Below are 15,585 nucleotides of genomic sequence, written 5' to 3' on the forward strand. Positions count from 1 at the left end.
AGTTTTTGTTTTGTTTTTTTTTTTTTCTCATCAATGTTATGGTAAAATGACATTGAACGAAATTACCTTTTTCAAGGACCTGCTGTATATCCATCTTTGCATACATGTGAGTGTATACACATATACACATGCGTACACACACACATGCACGCACAAATTACGTCTCTATAAGCATTAACATTTTGTGAAAAAATGTATACATAGTCATTAATAGCATTTATTCCTGGGGTGGAGAAATGGGGAGAAAATACTTTTATATTTCATATCTTTCTATACTACTTTTTAATTCTGTGAATATGACTTTTATGATACTCAAAAGAATTCAAATGTAAAATAAGAAAAGATGAGGGTTGGCAGGTGTTGGAGGGAAACAGGAGGGCTAGGGAAGGTGGGAAGATACACCCTGTTCTTGCTGATGGAGGAAGCAGAGTCCCAGGCTCTGATTATATGCGCATGTGCCACTAATATTTGGCCATTATCAAGGCAGCTCCCTCTTTCACCAGAATCTGCCTCCAATCGCTCTTCTGGGAGAGTTGCAAAGATGACCCCACAGGCAGGCCTGCAGCCACGACCCTAACTCACCACCACCTAGGGAGATCTTTCAAACTGGTTCTCAACTACTCTTGATCGCGTGTGCACGCATGATCATGTGTGTGTGTGTGTTCAAATACCGCCACCTACCTCTCATCCAAGAAGGGACTGGGATTTCCCACTGGGGCTCTGAGGCACAGTGCTTGACTGAGTGCCCTGGTGTGATAAAAAGAGAGTGTGTCTATGAGGTGCAAAGGATGTGTCTGACTGGGAGCTGAATGCTTGTCCTGGAGTGGTGGCTGCTGGCCACTGGGTCCTGTGGATGGAAAATGGCAGTCTGGAGGTCCCAGCGAATCACCAGAGAGCCAAAAGTGAGATGCACAGGCGGGAGCTTCAGGTTGTGTTTTCCTGACTCTGGGCGGCTTTCTCTCCTCCTGCCTGTCAGCTGAGTGTTCTGCATTTGGGAAAGGAGCAATTCATCTGGAGGTTGCCGTGTCTAGGAATTCTGACTGGATTACTTGTTGTTAACACCTGCCCTTGCTGCAAAAGGAAAAACGCAAAATTTAATTTGGCCCCTTGCTATCATTTGCAACTATTCGTTTTATTAATTAGAACAATAATAATTTAAAATGTGGGTGGCACCTTTTAATCTATTACACGTACACATTATTGTCACTGTCATTGTCATCTTATTTAATCCTCACATCACCTACGGAAACTGAGCAGATGGAGAAACTAAGGGAGGTTCACTAAGTTCCCCAAAGCCACCTTCTCAAAGGGTGGCCCACAAATAGCTTATCTCATGTCTGCAACCATGTAAGTGCAGACATTGAGAACAAGCTTTTACATACCCTTATAGCAGTATGACAGAATAATTTCATGTCTTTTGAATCTTGTCATTATAAAGGGCTTCATTATTTTTATATTTGTGTTATATTTTACAAAAGCATCAGTTTGTGATGGATTGAAAATTGAAAGAACTAAACAGTAAGAACTGTTTCTTCCCTGTAGACATTTGGAAAACACTACCCTAGGTAGTAAGTTGAGAGGCCAAGCCTCCAGCCTGGGCCTCTCCAAGTCCAGAGCTCTTTGTATTAACACACAGCTGCTTCCTAAGGACAAGTAGCAGCCAATGTCATTGCCGCCGCCCCCAACCCCATGTCTACATGCACCCAGTAAGTTTTCATATCTCTCATGAGTTTCAATCATCAGAAAAGATACTTAGATAGTATATTAATAAGATATTGCTAAATATGCTTCCACTTAAAACAAACACCATATTAAAAGGTTCAGTTAAACATGCTAACTGACAAGTTTTATAATATCTGTGGGTATTTGTGGAATATTTCAGTTTAATTTAGACCAATGGGTAGATCTAGTGGGATATGGGAATTTTGTGGGGGGCTGGGTATGCAGCATGATCTCAGCTGCAGAGCCAAGGCAGTCTCTGTGCTTTGTCCCAACCCAGATTCATTTCCTCCTTCCATCTCCTTCACTTCCCACTAGAGGTCAAAGCATACGGTTGTCCTAACAGATCAACCAGGATGCAGAGATTCATGCATGCATCAGTTTGACAAGATCGCCACCCCAGAGAAAGAGTGGCCCTCTTCCCAAACAAAGATTGGAGAGATTTTTCTGAGTGTCCCCAATCATCTCCAGGAAGAATCTGAGAGTAGGCCAAGGTCACAGGCCACACTTTTCAATGTGGGGAGGGAATCACTAGCTGTCCTGGGTAATTTCCCCCTGATTTTTACTACCTAAAAATTCTCCCTGTTGCCTGTCAACATGATTTCATTCTTGTTCTAACCAAGTTTTATACGGAAAGGAAGAGTCATTTCTCTATCCTCCTGGCAATTTCCAGTGACCCCAAAAAAACTCTGCAAGAAGGGAGAGGCATTACCAAACACTCAGACATCCTGCCTTCAGAGTTCCTTGGACCGACCCCCGTTTGTGCCATTGCTGCCCCCTGAAATCTCAGAGAATGTCGCCATAGGTCATTGGTCCAGACAGACAGTCCAATCCTGATGTAAAAGTTATAGGTCATGTAAAAAGTTGAATGGTGAATTAAACAGCATCAATGCCTGACACTGGACCGTACATTTGCACAAGTCATCTTATCACTGAAAGGGGCCTTGAAGACCATCCAGGTCACTGCGCACAGCAGTGTTCCTGACCATTTATCCCCTGGTCTCTTCTCCAACAGGACCTTCCCCAGCTCCCAACATAGCCTGCTCCATTGTCAAGAAGGTCTGCTACAAAGTCCCCTCTCTATTAAAAGTTTTACTTATTGAAATTTGTATCTGCCCCTTCCTGATCTTACTTCTAATCTTCCTTTCCTGTAAAAGACTTTGAAATCTTTGAAGATAGCTACCATTCCCTTCATCTAAGGACTTCTCTAGATCTTATGCCATCTTGTTTGTGTTCCCCTGAGATTATACCAAATCTGCTCTGATTTATATGGAGAAGATATTGTTTTATTTATATTTTTAATTTTTGAGACAGTATCTCACTCTGGCACCCAGGCTGTAGTGCAGTGGCATGATCGTGGCTCTCTGCAGTCTCAACCTTCCAGGCTCAAGCAATTCTTCCACCTCAGCCTCCTGAGTAACTGGGACCACAGGCGCATGCCACCACGCCCAGTTAATTATTTTTCATTATATTTTGTGTAGAGATGGAGTTTTGTCATGTTGCCCAGGCTGGCATCAAACTCATGGTCTAAAGTGATCCTCCTGCCTCAGCCTTCCAAAGTTCTGGCATTACAGGTGTAAGCCATGGCACACACCTGCAGAGAAGTTCTTAGACATTACCCTGCCTAAGCCTGCTTGATGGCACTAAACAATGGTGTGTTTATTTACAGCTTTGGCTCACAAGATTTGGGGGAAGGAGCTAGAGTTCACCTGAAGCAAATTTAAAGGGTCATATTTATTCAGAATCACAGGGCTGCCCTAGGCAGTGGGGGCCAAGCTGGTGACATCACCCACCCCTACTTCAGGACCAAGTATGTGGGTTCCAGAATTAACTGCCAGAGTTTGAATCTTAGACACACCACGTATTAGCTGTGTGACCCAAAGCGTGTAGCTCAACCTCTTTTTGATTTTCATGCCTTGTCTGTAAAATAAAGATAATCATAATGCCAGCAGCCTCATTAGGGTCATTTGTGAGATTCAGATTATTTAATGAATCCAATCAGTGAGGTGATTGCATGTCACACAGTAAGCAGCTAACAAATGGTGTTGAACATTAGCCAGCATGGAAAATTTGTCTTCAGTGACGCTAGAATGGTTTTGACCCAACCTTGTTGGAGATTTTTGTCTGTTTGGGTAAGTTTCCTCGAATTAGATTAACTTCATTCCCCTCACACTTTCTGTGGTGAGCCACATCTTTTTGAAGGTGATGTTTTATCGTTTTAAATTTTTTTTTTTTGCGTTTAGATTTCCCCTCAACTTTCCATTCTAATAAATAACACTGCATTTTTTCACATTTTTGTACTTAAATCTTTGCTAGCCTTTACTCTTGTTTTTAAGAAACAAGCTTTTCTTAAAGTCATTAAAGAGTTGAATTCATGGTTATTTAGTGACCCCGTTGTGGAAAGACCTTTTATTTATTTTTATTTTTATTTCAATAGTTTTTGGGGAACAGGTGGTGTTTGGTTACATGGATAAGTTCTTTAGTGGTGATTTCTGAGGTTTGGGTGCACCCATCATCTGAGAAGTGTACACTGTACCCAGTGTGTAGTCTTTTATCCGTCACCCGCCTCGCACCCTTCCCCCTGAGTCCCCAGCGTCCATTATATCATTTTTATGCCTTTGTTATCATTTCAAAGATGATGCAGTGTTTTTATTTTTAAATATCTGCAGTAAGCTCCATGATCTAGTTGGCATCGATCCTAGAAGTCAGATGTAAAGTCCTAATCAGGACTCCTTTTCTTTCTGATCTTAATTCGGCTGCTCTGTTCTGTGTGTTCTAGTCTCCTATTAGTAAAATGAAGGTGGAATGTGGACCCATGTTGACCCTGAAAGAATTTTAGGAAGATTCTTAATGGACTGCACTTTAAAGAAGTCTTTCCCTTCTCAATTAGAGGCAACTTCACACTCTCAGTCGCTCATGCCAAAAACCTGGAGTCACCCTTGACCCTGTCCTTTCTCTGGTCCCCCACATCTGACCGTCTGCAAATCCTATCTGGTCCACACTGTACACACACAGGGATAAGATCAACACTTCCACGTGCTCCTGCTTCCCCGGCCTGAACCTCAGCTGGCCTTGCCTGGCTTGCTGCAGTTTCCCCCACCTGTTCTTCTGCGTCCACATCTGCTCTGCAGCCTGTCCCCACCACAGCAGCCCAGGAGACAGGGTTTGAGAAAGTCAGATAGTGACTGTCTTCGTCTGCTAGGACTGCCTTTACAAAAAAACCACACACGGCCGGGCATGGTGGCTCACGCCTGTAATCCCAGCACTTTGGGAGGCCGAGGCGGGCGGATCACGACGTCAGGAGATTGAGACCATCCTGGCTAACACGGTGAAACTCCGTCTCTACTAAAAATATAAAAAATGAGCCAGGCATAGTGGCAGGCACCTGTAGTCCCAGCTACTTGGGAGGCTGAGGCAGGAGAATGGCATGAACCCGGGAGGCGGAGCTTGCAGTGAGTCCAGGCCACGCCACTGCACTCCAGCCTGGGTGACAGAGCAAGACTCCATCTCAAAAAAAAAAAAAACCACACACACACAGAATGGGTGACTTAGATGACAGAAATTTATTGTCTTTCAGTTCTGGAGGCTCGAAGTCTGAGATCAAGATGTCAGCAGGGTTTGTTTCTCCCGGGGCCTCTCTCCTTGGCTTGTATAGGTGGTGTCTTCTCTCTGTGTCCTCACGTGGTCTTCCCTCTGTGTGTGGCTGTTCCTCATCTCTGCTTATAAGGACACCAGTGATGGTGGATTAGGGCCCACACCAGTGACATCATTGTAACTCCCTCACCTCCTTAAAGACCCTACTTCCAAATACAGTCACATTCTGAGGCACTGGGACTTAGGACTTCAACGTACAAATTTATCTGGGACTCAGCTCTTAACAATGGCTGTGCCCAAAATGCTCCTGTTACCATCCAGCTCGCTAAGAGTAAAAAGCGAAATCCTCCCCATGACCCAGAAGCCCACTCCCACTCCCAGTTCTTTCGCAAAGAAAAATCTACTTACTCTTCAAGACATTAGTAAAATTCCAGGTCCTCTGTGACCCGTTCTCAGATTCTGGTACAGAGCTCTGCCCTCCTGCACACACCCCTGTTGCACCCTTGCATTGGGTTATGTGTTTCTCTCTATATTCTCTGTTTAATGTGGACAGGAACCATCCTTGTCTCCTCATCTGCTATGGTTTGAGCATCTCTCCTCCAAAATTCAGGGGTTGAAACCTGAGTATTTACAGACTGCCCCTGTGGTCTCCCTCGCTTCATCGGCTCCCCTCTGTGTTGCTCCCTCCTCCCTCACACAGCAACCTTCCCGCCATTCTCGCACATTCTTGGACATGCTAGATGCCTCCTGATGGGGCCTTGGCACTGTCTGTTCCCCTGGATGGATTGCCCTTCCCTCAGATATCCTCAGGGCTCCTACACTCACCTGCCCCGGGTCTCTACTCAAATGTCACGTCCTCAACGAGGCCCTTCCTGTTCAAAATGGCAACCATCCTCACAACCCGGCCTGTTCCCCAGCTCCTTGTATTCTTATCAAAGCATTTTTCACCATCTAATATTTTGTGTCATTTGCCTTTCGTTCAGTTTGTTGCTCTTCTCACCTAATAGAACATACAGTCCACAAGGGCAGGAACTGTTTTGTTTATGGCTGTATCCAGAGTGCCTACAACAGGGCCTGGCTTATAGGTTTGAGTGAGTGAGTGAGTGAGTGAGTGAGTGAAAAAATAACTGAATGAATAGAGAGCCTCTCGTAGCTACAGTGATATTCTTTCGCTTATTAATCTGCTTCCTATCGATGGATTGAGTTCTCACAAGGCATATGTTACATAAATATTAAGCAGTATTAGTGGTCTTTAACCTTTTATATTTTCTTTATTCTAACAATTTGAACTATTCCCTCTGTTTGGAATGCATTCTCTTCCATCCCGTCCTCTACTACCCACAGCAGCTTCTTTTGCAAAGAAAAATTCTTGTTCTTCAAGACATTATTAAAATACCAGGTCCTCTGTGATCCCTTCTCAGATTCCTATACAGAGCTCTGCCCTCCTGCACACACCCCTTTTGCATGCTTGCGTCAGGTTATGTGTTTCTCTAGATATTCTCTCTTTAATGTGGACAAGAACCATCCTTGTCTGCCCATATGGTATGGTTTGAGTATCTCTCTTCCAAAATTCAGGAGTTGAAACTTAATGGCCAATGTGATAGTATTAACAAGTGGGACCTTTAAGATATGATTAGGCCATGAGGGCTCCTCCCTCATGAATGACATTAAGACCCTTGTGAAAGGGACTTCAAACAGCAGCATAAAGCTCTCTTGGCCTCCCACCGTGGGAGGACGCTGCATTTCTCCCAGCCGGGGGATGCAGCCCTCACCAGACAGCCAAACCTGTCAGCGCCTTGATCTTGGACTTTCCAGCCCCCAGAACTGTGAGGAAACACATTTCTGTTCTTTTTAAATTACCCAGTCTCGGGTATTTTATTATAGCAGCACAAATGGGCCACAGTGGCTCTCGACCCTTAATCTGCCATAGTACCTCTCATGTAGGAAGTATTCTGAAACTATTTGTGGAGTGGGTTTCATTCAAAGTTACTCTAATCTTTGAAATAGAAAAATATCTTACTATTACGATCAATGTTTTGTTATAAACTGTCTCAATTATAGAAACAGGCTTTTGCATACTTATCTGGCAGCGGAGATACATGATCACAAAGGTCGTTTTCCCAGGCAGGCTTATTCATTGCACTCCGTATGTGCTGACCCCTGTGACTTTCCCAAATGTGGGAAACTTGACTGCATAATTTGTGGTGGTGGGGGACTGTGTTCGTGCTTTCCCCTGAAAAAAAACAAAGGAAGAAAAGAAACAGGCTTTTGTGTGGATCCACTCCTGCTTCCCCAGTTGGGCCATTCCTGTTGTGTTGTGTTTGATGTTAGAAGCAACATACAAAGTTCCTCCCTTCAAGTTAAACCTAGGTCTTTGCTTGTCATGTCTGGTAATATCAAACTAGAGCTCCAGATACTATAATTTTGATTATGAACCTAAGTCATCATTGAAGTACATTTTCCCTTCTTATTAATTCTCTTGGAGCAAATCCTTAATGAATGATAAAATGGGAGAGGTTATCATCCTCAGCTAAGGTAGGGATGCTAAGATTGCTAAGGTGTAGGGAATCGTATTTGATAGTCCAGCTCTATCCGGTGTCCTCAAACTAAACCTGAAAGTTAACTTCCAGCATTTTATGCTGAGACCTCAAAAATAGGAGCAATCATGTAAGGAGGAGAAAGGCAATGCTGGTACATCCTAGACGGATTAGAGGAAGGAGTGTGTTGGTAGACCAGGTGAGTTCACATGGGAAGAATAACTGAAATCTCTGAGTTTGATCTAAAAAGGCAAAATATGAATGAGTTTTTGCTACTAGTATCATTCATGCATGCTATCAACTGATGCAAAATATCAGTAGATATTTTTAATGATGCCTTATTCACACCCAGTGAGTTTTAGTTTAGGAAAATTTTAAGTACCATACATTTAGTTCTGATGGAAATTGCCACCTATGGGCCTTATAAATGAAAAAGTAAATACGTTTCTAATAAATTCATTCTTTATCTACCTCTTCCTGTCCAAATTCCCTGAGCAGCTAGATGAAGAAAGCTCTGATATTTGCTAGGAAAAAAATTCAGGCAATTACTGACTTGTAAATCTTGAATGAAAACAGGCCCTGCGAAAAGAAAGGATGGTACCTGTGTTTGCTTAGCAAACAGAAGATCCACCAATTCTTTGCTCAGTGCATTTTTTAGACCAGGCTCCGTGCTTGGCACTGGGGATGTAACAGTGAACAAAATACAGAAGATACCCTCAGTGCAGCTTAGAACCTACTGGGAGTATAGACTGGGCAGATCAGTACCTGTGAGAGTACAGGGAAGGAGAAGAATGGGCAACAGGAATGTCAACTGGTCTATGAAATTCGGAGTTGTCTTCTCTGAAGAACTGCATTTAAACTAAAAGCTAAAAGAAAGGAATAACCAGATGGAGAGGAGAAAGGGAATGAGAGAACATTTAGGCAGATTAGAGGAAGGGGTGATATACTATCTCCAGATAGTGAATGAGGTTTTTAATAAGAAAAGGAAGTTGGCATTTATTCTCCAGGTTTTTAGAAGACATAGCATAGAGAATGAGATTGATGACATAACATTGTAATCAGATATAAGGAAGAACCAACAGAGAGGACACTGAAGATTTTTAAGAACAATCAGGCCAACAGGAGTCCCAAATGGTTTACTCATGTATTTATGTAGAGAAAAAACATACAGGTGGGATCAGCTGCTAAGGACATATTCAACTCTGTAACTGCAGATTAGATATAGTGAAGTAGGTTAACTCTCATGTGAAATTTTGGAGAAATAGAATGGCTTTACCTCTGCTGGCATATTTGATGTACATCTGTGTTAGCATGGATAAGCCAGTCCAATCTGGATGGTCAACTAGATGCAGGAAAGTTCCAGAATCGTCTTGAACTCTTAGCAACACCCATTGATCACTGCATGCCAAGCATTGTAATAGGCACAGAATGACAAAGCAATCTTTCCTTTAAAATAATGACATTGATAAGTTCATACAAATAGTTTATTATTTCTTATAATTTCCCCTTTTTGCATTTATATATTAGCTGGAGATTAATTTGTCAAGAATATTGAGAAAGGAATAGTTTTTACATTGGACAGAAGAAATTGAAATCAGTAGACCCCGAAATCCCTCCAAGCTCTAGAATTCTATTATCCCATGATTATTTTTAGGCCTTTCAAAGAGTGTAATACAATTTATAATCCTTGGATAAATACATTTCATGGTGACAATTACTTTTCTTCATGTTGCCTCAAAGGTCACAGGAAATTCTAAAGAATAATTCTGGCTGCTAAACTAGATGATCCCTAGGGTTTCTTTTAGCCTTAACAGTCTAACATAATTATTGTATTGGCTTGTGCCTGTAATGTTTCACCTGCTAATTAGGGTGTTCCCTGATAATACACAGATGTGAATCAGTGCCTCAGCAAGAATGAAACTCTGAATACCTAGGTGTTATTTGCTTGTGAAGTGGTGTTGCTGTGAAGTTCCGTGTTTCTTCATGACATAACAAATGGCCTACATTGTTAAATGAAATATGTTTCCAGGGAAAGATTCTCTTCTTATGGTGATGATCATCTCCTCAACATCTCACACAATTCCAGTTAGACATTTGTCCTTGCCCCTTGGAAGCCAGCACTGTCAATCTCTTACTTTAGGTCAGTTATTTGCTTTTAAAGCCTATATTTATCATCTTTAATTGGCTACACGTACATGTTGTTTTTCAGATTTAACTGCTATTCCAAGGTACAGATGTGGTTTTAGTGCAAAGTAATGTCATTATGAGCAAGACCTGTCCTTCCCCATAAGGTTGGCAAGGAAATTGTCTAACCAATTTCCTAAGTTAATTGTTTAAGGAAAGTTAAAATGAGACCGTACAAACCATTAACACCTTTTTAAGGCTAAGAAGATGAAAAAAAAAGGAAGTGTGTTTTCAAAAGAAAGTGAATCTGCTTTTGATTTTTTTTTTTGTTTCCTTCAATAGAAATCCTGCCCTTTTCCAGTGCACAAATATTGATTATTTGATCTTAGAAACCGTTGTCCAGAAAGTTTTGTGAATCAAAACTATTAAAATACTAAAGGAAATATTTTAATAAATTAGCGGGTAATATCTATAATGACTAATTTATGATAAATTGTTGGTGTTGACATGCACTCCTAGTTAAATCAGCAGCTCTCAGCGTTGATGTCCAGGAAGCACACTGCACCAGCATTGCCTTCTAATTTCGCAATTGCCTGTGAGGTGGGCACCTAGGTTTCTCCATTTAACTGATGAGGAGCCAAAGACCAAGAGACTAGGTTAGCGAATGGTCCAACTGGGACTTGCGCAGTCCTGCTGACTCTGTGTCCTGCCTTTTTAGTACCCATGCTCAACCAAGCATGCTAGAACACCCATCAGCGTCTAGGGACAAAGTCAAATAGAAAAGCCACCGCCGGTTTCTCCATCAGAAATAGAGAGTGCTGGGAGGGATGGGCTGTTGGTCAGACTCTGTGTGTCTTATGGTTTTGTTCATCACATCCCAATCCCAGACAGTATTTCAGAAATGTGGGTCATTCATTGGTCCCTGAAAGGACAGAGGCTGTGAACAAATTAATTTAAATCCATTACCACTGTTGGGAAAAAAAAACTCAAAATACGTTTTCTATTCAGGAAGGCTCAGTGCCGTTGTCTATATATAGAACAGCATAGTTTCTTGCTGACTAAAGTTCAACAAAAAACAAAAGCTTTAATGTTACATGTCTTATCTTAGAAGGCCAATCCTAGGCCATGATAAACCACACAATGTATGCCTACTTTCCTAAAAAGAAGCTGATTAACTATTTTCTTGGGCTACAGTGGTTATTTCTGCTATTTTTCAGCCTCAGGCACTGCAATCTGCAGCATAATTTCTCACACATTTTTGGTCTCCAGGAGGAAAGTGGCTGATTGTTCTCTCTCTCCTCTGAAAACTCTCTTCCTAACTCGTGCAGACTAAATTACAAAAGCTGTTCCTGTTGAAGTTTAATTTGGTTTTCAGTGTCATATTTGTAGATTATAAATTTTCTCTGTCCTTTGAGGAGATTAATGTCTTTTTTTTTTAACAATGGATGCATTTAAAATCAGATACCAGAAAGCAATATTCCCTTTATTACATGTTTTTCTTTAGAAATGATAGTGAAATGGATCCCACCTATTTTAGAGAAAGATTAAGGATTTAAAAGAGACAATGATTTTCAATTTTATGACCTGCACTTGATTCCCTACAACAGTTTCAAAGGTGTTTGCCAGCCAGTAATTCTCCTCCCATGGATGGGTCACAGTGATTTCCTACTCATCAGCCTGTACCATGGAATGGAGATAAAGTGATTATTACAAAGCTCCCTTGAAAAGGGAGTGACTCTTATAATGACCTGGACTCACGGTAGATGTCTTGGCATTCATTCCTGTATGAATGACTGAAAGTAAGGTCTGTGCTTTACCCTTATCCAGTAATGAACATGAAAGGTAAGTCAGTCTCTTCATTTCTGAAGTCTAGAGATCCCTTAAAAACATTCAGCCATTGAAATCGTAGGAAAAGTCCAGGCACGGTGGCTCACTCCTGTAATCCTAACAACTTCAGGAGCCCAGGAGTTTGAGACCAGTCTGGGCAACATAGCGAGACCCTATCTCTACAAAATAAAAAATCAAAAAATTAGCCAGGTGCGGTGACATGCACCTGTTAGTCCCAGCTACTCAGGAGACTGAGGCAGGAGGATTGCTTGAGCCCAAAGGTCCAAGGCTGCAATGAGCTATTAAAAAAGAAAAGAAAAGAAAAGAAAAGAAATGGTAGAAAAAGGGAAGGGAGACAGAAATGGTTATCTGCCCGGGCTCTCAACCTGTGCATCTCCTACTTAGTTTAACAGAGTCAAAGAGAAGAGTTGAGTGTTCCAAGAAGAAGTCTTGGTAAAGGTCATTCTTGGTGTGAACAAGACCAGGTGAAGAGAGTACAGCTTTTCACCTCCCTAAGGTGTCCTGTAGATGTGATGAGAGGAAGGCAGTTTTAAATGTGTGCCTTTTATCGATTCGGGACTGCCATTTTCCTCTCAAGCTTTCCAAATACATCTCTTTTCAGTGTTGTGCAAATAGCAAGCCTTCTGTTTTAGGGATACTTCTGTTCATTCTTTTCTGTTCATTTAAGCTGTTCCATCCTCTAGGGGAAAATAAGGACGAAACAACGTCCTCATCCTTGTGAGCTTACTCATTAGTGGGAGCAACAGGTAATAAGCCTATGAATATGTAATATGATGTCAGGCGGGGACAGGGCACTGAAGAACCATCATGCAGGGTCCTGGGAGGAGTGTGGTGGTGATGCCTCTCTATCCTCCAGGAGATGTGTCATTAAAGTGGCCACAATAGACACGAAACCCACCGCATGCCCCTTTTTATCACCAGCGCTCCATTGTGCAAGGCTGGATTATCCAGCCTGGTAATTATTCTGTCCTCCCTCTTGTCGCCTATTCTTTCTGCACACCTACTCACCCTCAGCCATGTGCTACTTACACAAAACTTGTATCCCCAAGTCTAGAATTCAAACCCCCTCCCTACGTGTTCCACAATAGCCCTCATCATGGGACTCTTCACAGCAAAATTCATAGCGAGAGAGTAGCTGGATTGTGTGAACATCTGTTATCCTTGCTTTTTGTTATAAAAATATTATATTCCATGGTTTTTAAAATTTGCAGTATAAATTGCATTTCACAGTCAGCATATACATCTATGGAAAAAATGATGGGCTTTGCTGATTCTCCAGGAGAAGGCAACATGGTTCATGGAAAGAACACAGGGCCTGGGTGGGAAGACCTGAGTTCACATCCTGCTGTGATCACCACCGAGAGATCACTTGTGTTCTCAGAGACTTCATGTGCCCATTCATGCAAATCAAGATAATAACAATACCCTTCTTAACTCTGCAAGTTTTTGTGGCGATTAAATGAGATGATGAACATTTACAACACACTTTCATGGGACACTAAAGGACCATCTGTGGTAGCCGTGTGGTTGTTTTGAAAGATGCTCCTGCTCCTTCATCCTGAGCTGTGGAACCCGCTGGTATCTTTAAGACATTGTGTGGAAATATTCTGAAATGGTGCATCTGTCCAACATCCTGTGAACATCATGGAATGCTCTTTAGTTTCCGCATGTTCATCCCTCTTATATTTGTCAAGAAAATGACGTTATTGAGTGCTACCTAGATGACAGGGAGCAGAAATTCATCTGTTTTTCCCCTGGAAAATAATTTAAGGCCTTTGGTCTTTGTTTAAATTCATTATAGGATGTTAGTATAAGAGGAAACCATATAGATCTCATCAAGCTCAATGACGTCACCTTACAAAGCAGCCTAACTTTGGACAGTCTGAATTGAAGTGGGCTGAGGGCCTGTGAGTATAGAATTGGAAACTGGAATACCATAAGCTCTCTCTGTTACCTATTCTGTGCACACACAGTCCTGGAATGAAGGCCACACCATACCAACGTGCTCTTGCTTGCACAGATCTCTGTGCCTTTGCTCCTCGAATTGTCTTCTTAGGCAAAAGAACTCTAGAGCACTATTCCCAAAATCCTAATGCTCCTTTCACAAAGAGAATTTCCCTACAACAGCAAGACTCTATCTAAGGGTCAGGGATCCTAATTTTAGCAAATTAAGTAATTGGAAATGTCATGTGATGTACTCTGATTGCGTGTGACTTCAATTCAAATATTTGATCAACTTATCCATCAGTTCCAAACACACGTGCCATGATGAGGTTGAGGCAGGAAGATCATCAGCCTCTGTCTTGGAGAGGCTCACAGTTAATGGGGGTGGGGGTAAATGCTTAGCCTGTAATTATAACATAATGTGGCAGATGCTGTAACAAAGCTGGGAACAGAGGCTATGGATGTGCAGAGAAGGGACTGATTTCCGTTTTTAAAAATCAGAAAAGGATGCTCAAATGAAATGAGATTTGAGCCATCCCTGAAGGATAGGCAGGATACTCTTTCTAGGCCAAAACCTGAAGGGTGAGTTCTGGGGTGGAACAACTGCAGGAGCAGAGGGAGGAGGCAAGAAAGTCCACAGTGTACTTGGGCAGTGGCGCGTGGTCTGATGTGGCTGGAACACTGGGGAGACAGTAAAGCATTATAACAAATGCGATTGAGAGGAGTTGGGGGGTCAGATCGTGAGGCACCTCTTAGTCCATGCTATAGAGGGTGGCGTTGACCCAGTTTACAGTGAGGCCTTTCCTGACTCTTTTGATTAGGAGAATTACATGATCAGACCGGTTTGAAAGCAGAAAGGAGGGTGGACTGGGTGGATGCGGAGGGGGAGGTTCTGGAAGGAGAGTAAGGTTTGGAGCCACTGGAGGACCACTGCCTCTACATAGGCAGTAATATAGTGACATCAGTAGATCAGGTCCTATAGTCTGACAGCCTGAATTCAATGTCTGCATCCCTCTGGTTGTGTGACCTTGGCCACGTGCCTTTGTGTTTTCCCGTCTAAAATGGGAAGATCACAATAGTACCTATCTTTTAGGATCCTTGTGAAGCTCAAGTAAATCAACACATGGGACAGTGTGAGCATTTAGAAATGTTAACTTCTGGCATCATCTGCAATAATCCAGTTAGAATGAACAAAGGTGGCCGGGCCCAGTGGCTCATGCCTGTAATCCCAGCACTTTGGGAGGCCAAGGCAGGTGGATCACGAGGTCGGGAATTCAAGACCAGCCTGGCCAAGATGGTGAAACCCTGCCTCTACTAAAAATACAATAATTAGCTGGGCTTGATGGTGGGCACCTGTAATCCCAGCTACTTGGGAGGCTGAGGCAGAGAATTGCTTGAACTCAGGAGGCAGAGGTTGCAGTAAGCCGAGATCGCGCCACTGCACTCCAGCCTGGGTGACAGAGTGAGACTCTGTCTCAAAAAAAAAAAAAAAAAGAATGAACAAAGGCTCCATCTCGGAGGTTAGGATGAGATTCTTCACGTTTACCTGTGGTTTTAGAAGCTAGTTAGCCCTTAGGAAGAGGGAGGGTGAAAACAACCCATGTGCAATGAAGTCCATTTGAATCTGAAGCCAACTAAATGCTTAATGCCAAAGAATTTTGATGTGAATGGTTTAGAATAGATCTTATTACACGAGTCAGCAATTCCTCAGGGAGGTTGACAGGTACTCTGGAAGATGTGACTCTCAGGCCACTGAGTGTCATTCAGTAAATCACTGATCTGGGCAACAGAATGAGAAAACCTGTTTCACTCAAGCATC

At 42.4% G+C, this 15,585-nt stretch overlaps 1 protein-coding gene and 1 non-coding gene across 11 annotated transcripts in view; both read left to right on the plus strand.

Moving 5' to 3' along the window:
- The window catches only part of PHACTR1 (phosphatase and actin regulator 1), a 575,876-nt gene that overhangs the window by 492,956 nt on the left and 67,335 nt on the right, over window positions 1-15,585 (plus strand). The gene's annotated exons all lie outside the window — the stretch shown is intronic.
- Window positions 7,389-7,549, plus strand: LOC112624029. Its single transcript, XR_003119347.1, has one exon. It is a non-coding gene; the product is annotated as a U1 spliceosomal RNA (small nuclear RNA).

Source organism: Theropithecus gelada, chromosome 4 (assembly GCF_003255815.1).
Source record: "Theropithecus gelada isolate Dixy chromosome 4, Tgel_1.0, whole genome shotgun sequence".
Lineage (NCBI taxonomy): Eukaryota > Metazoa > Chordata > Mammalia > Primates > Cercopithecidae > Theropithecus > Theropithecus gelada.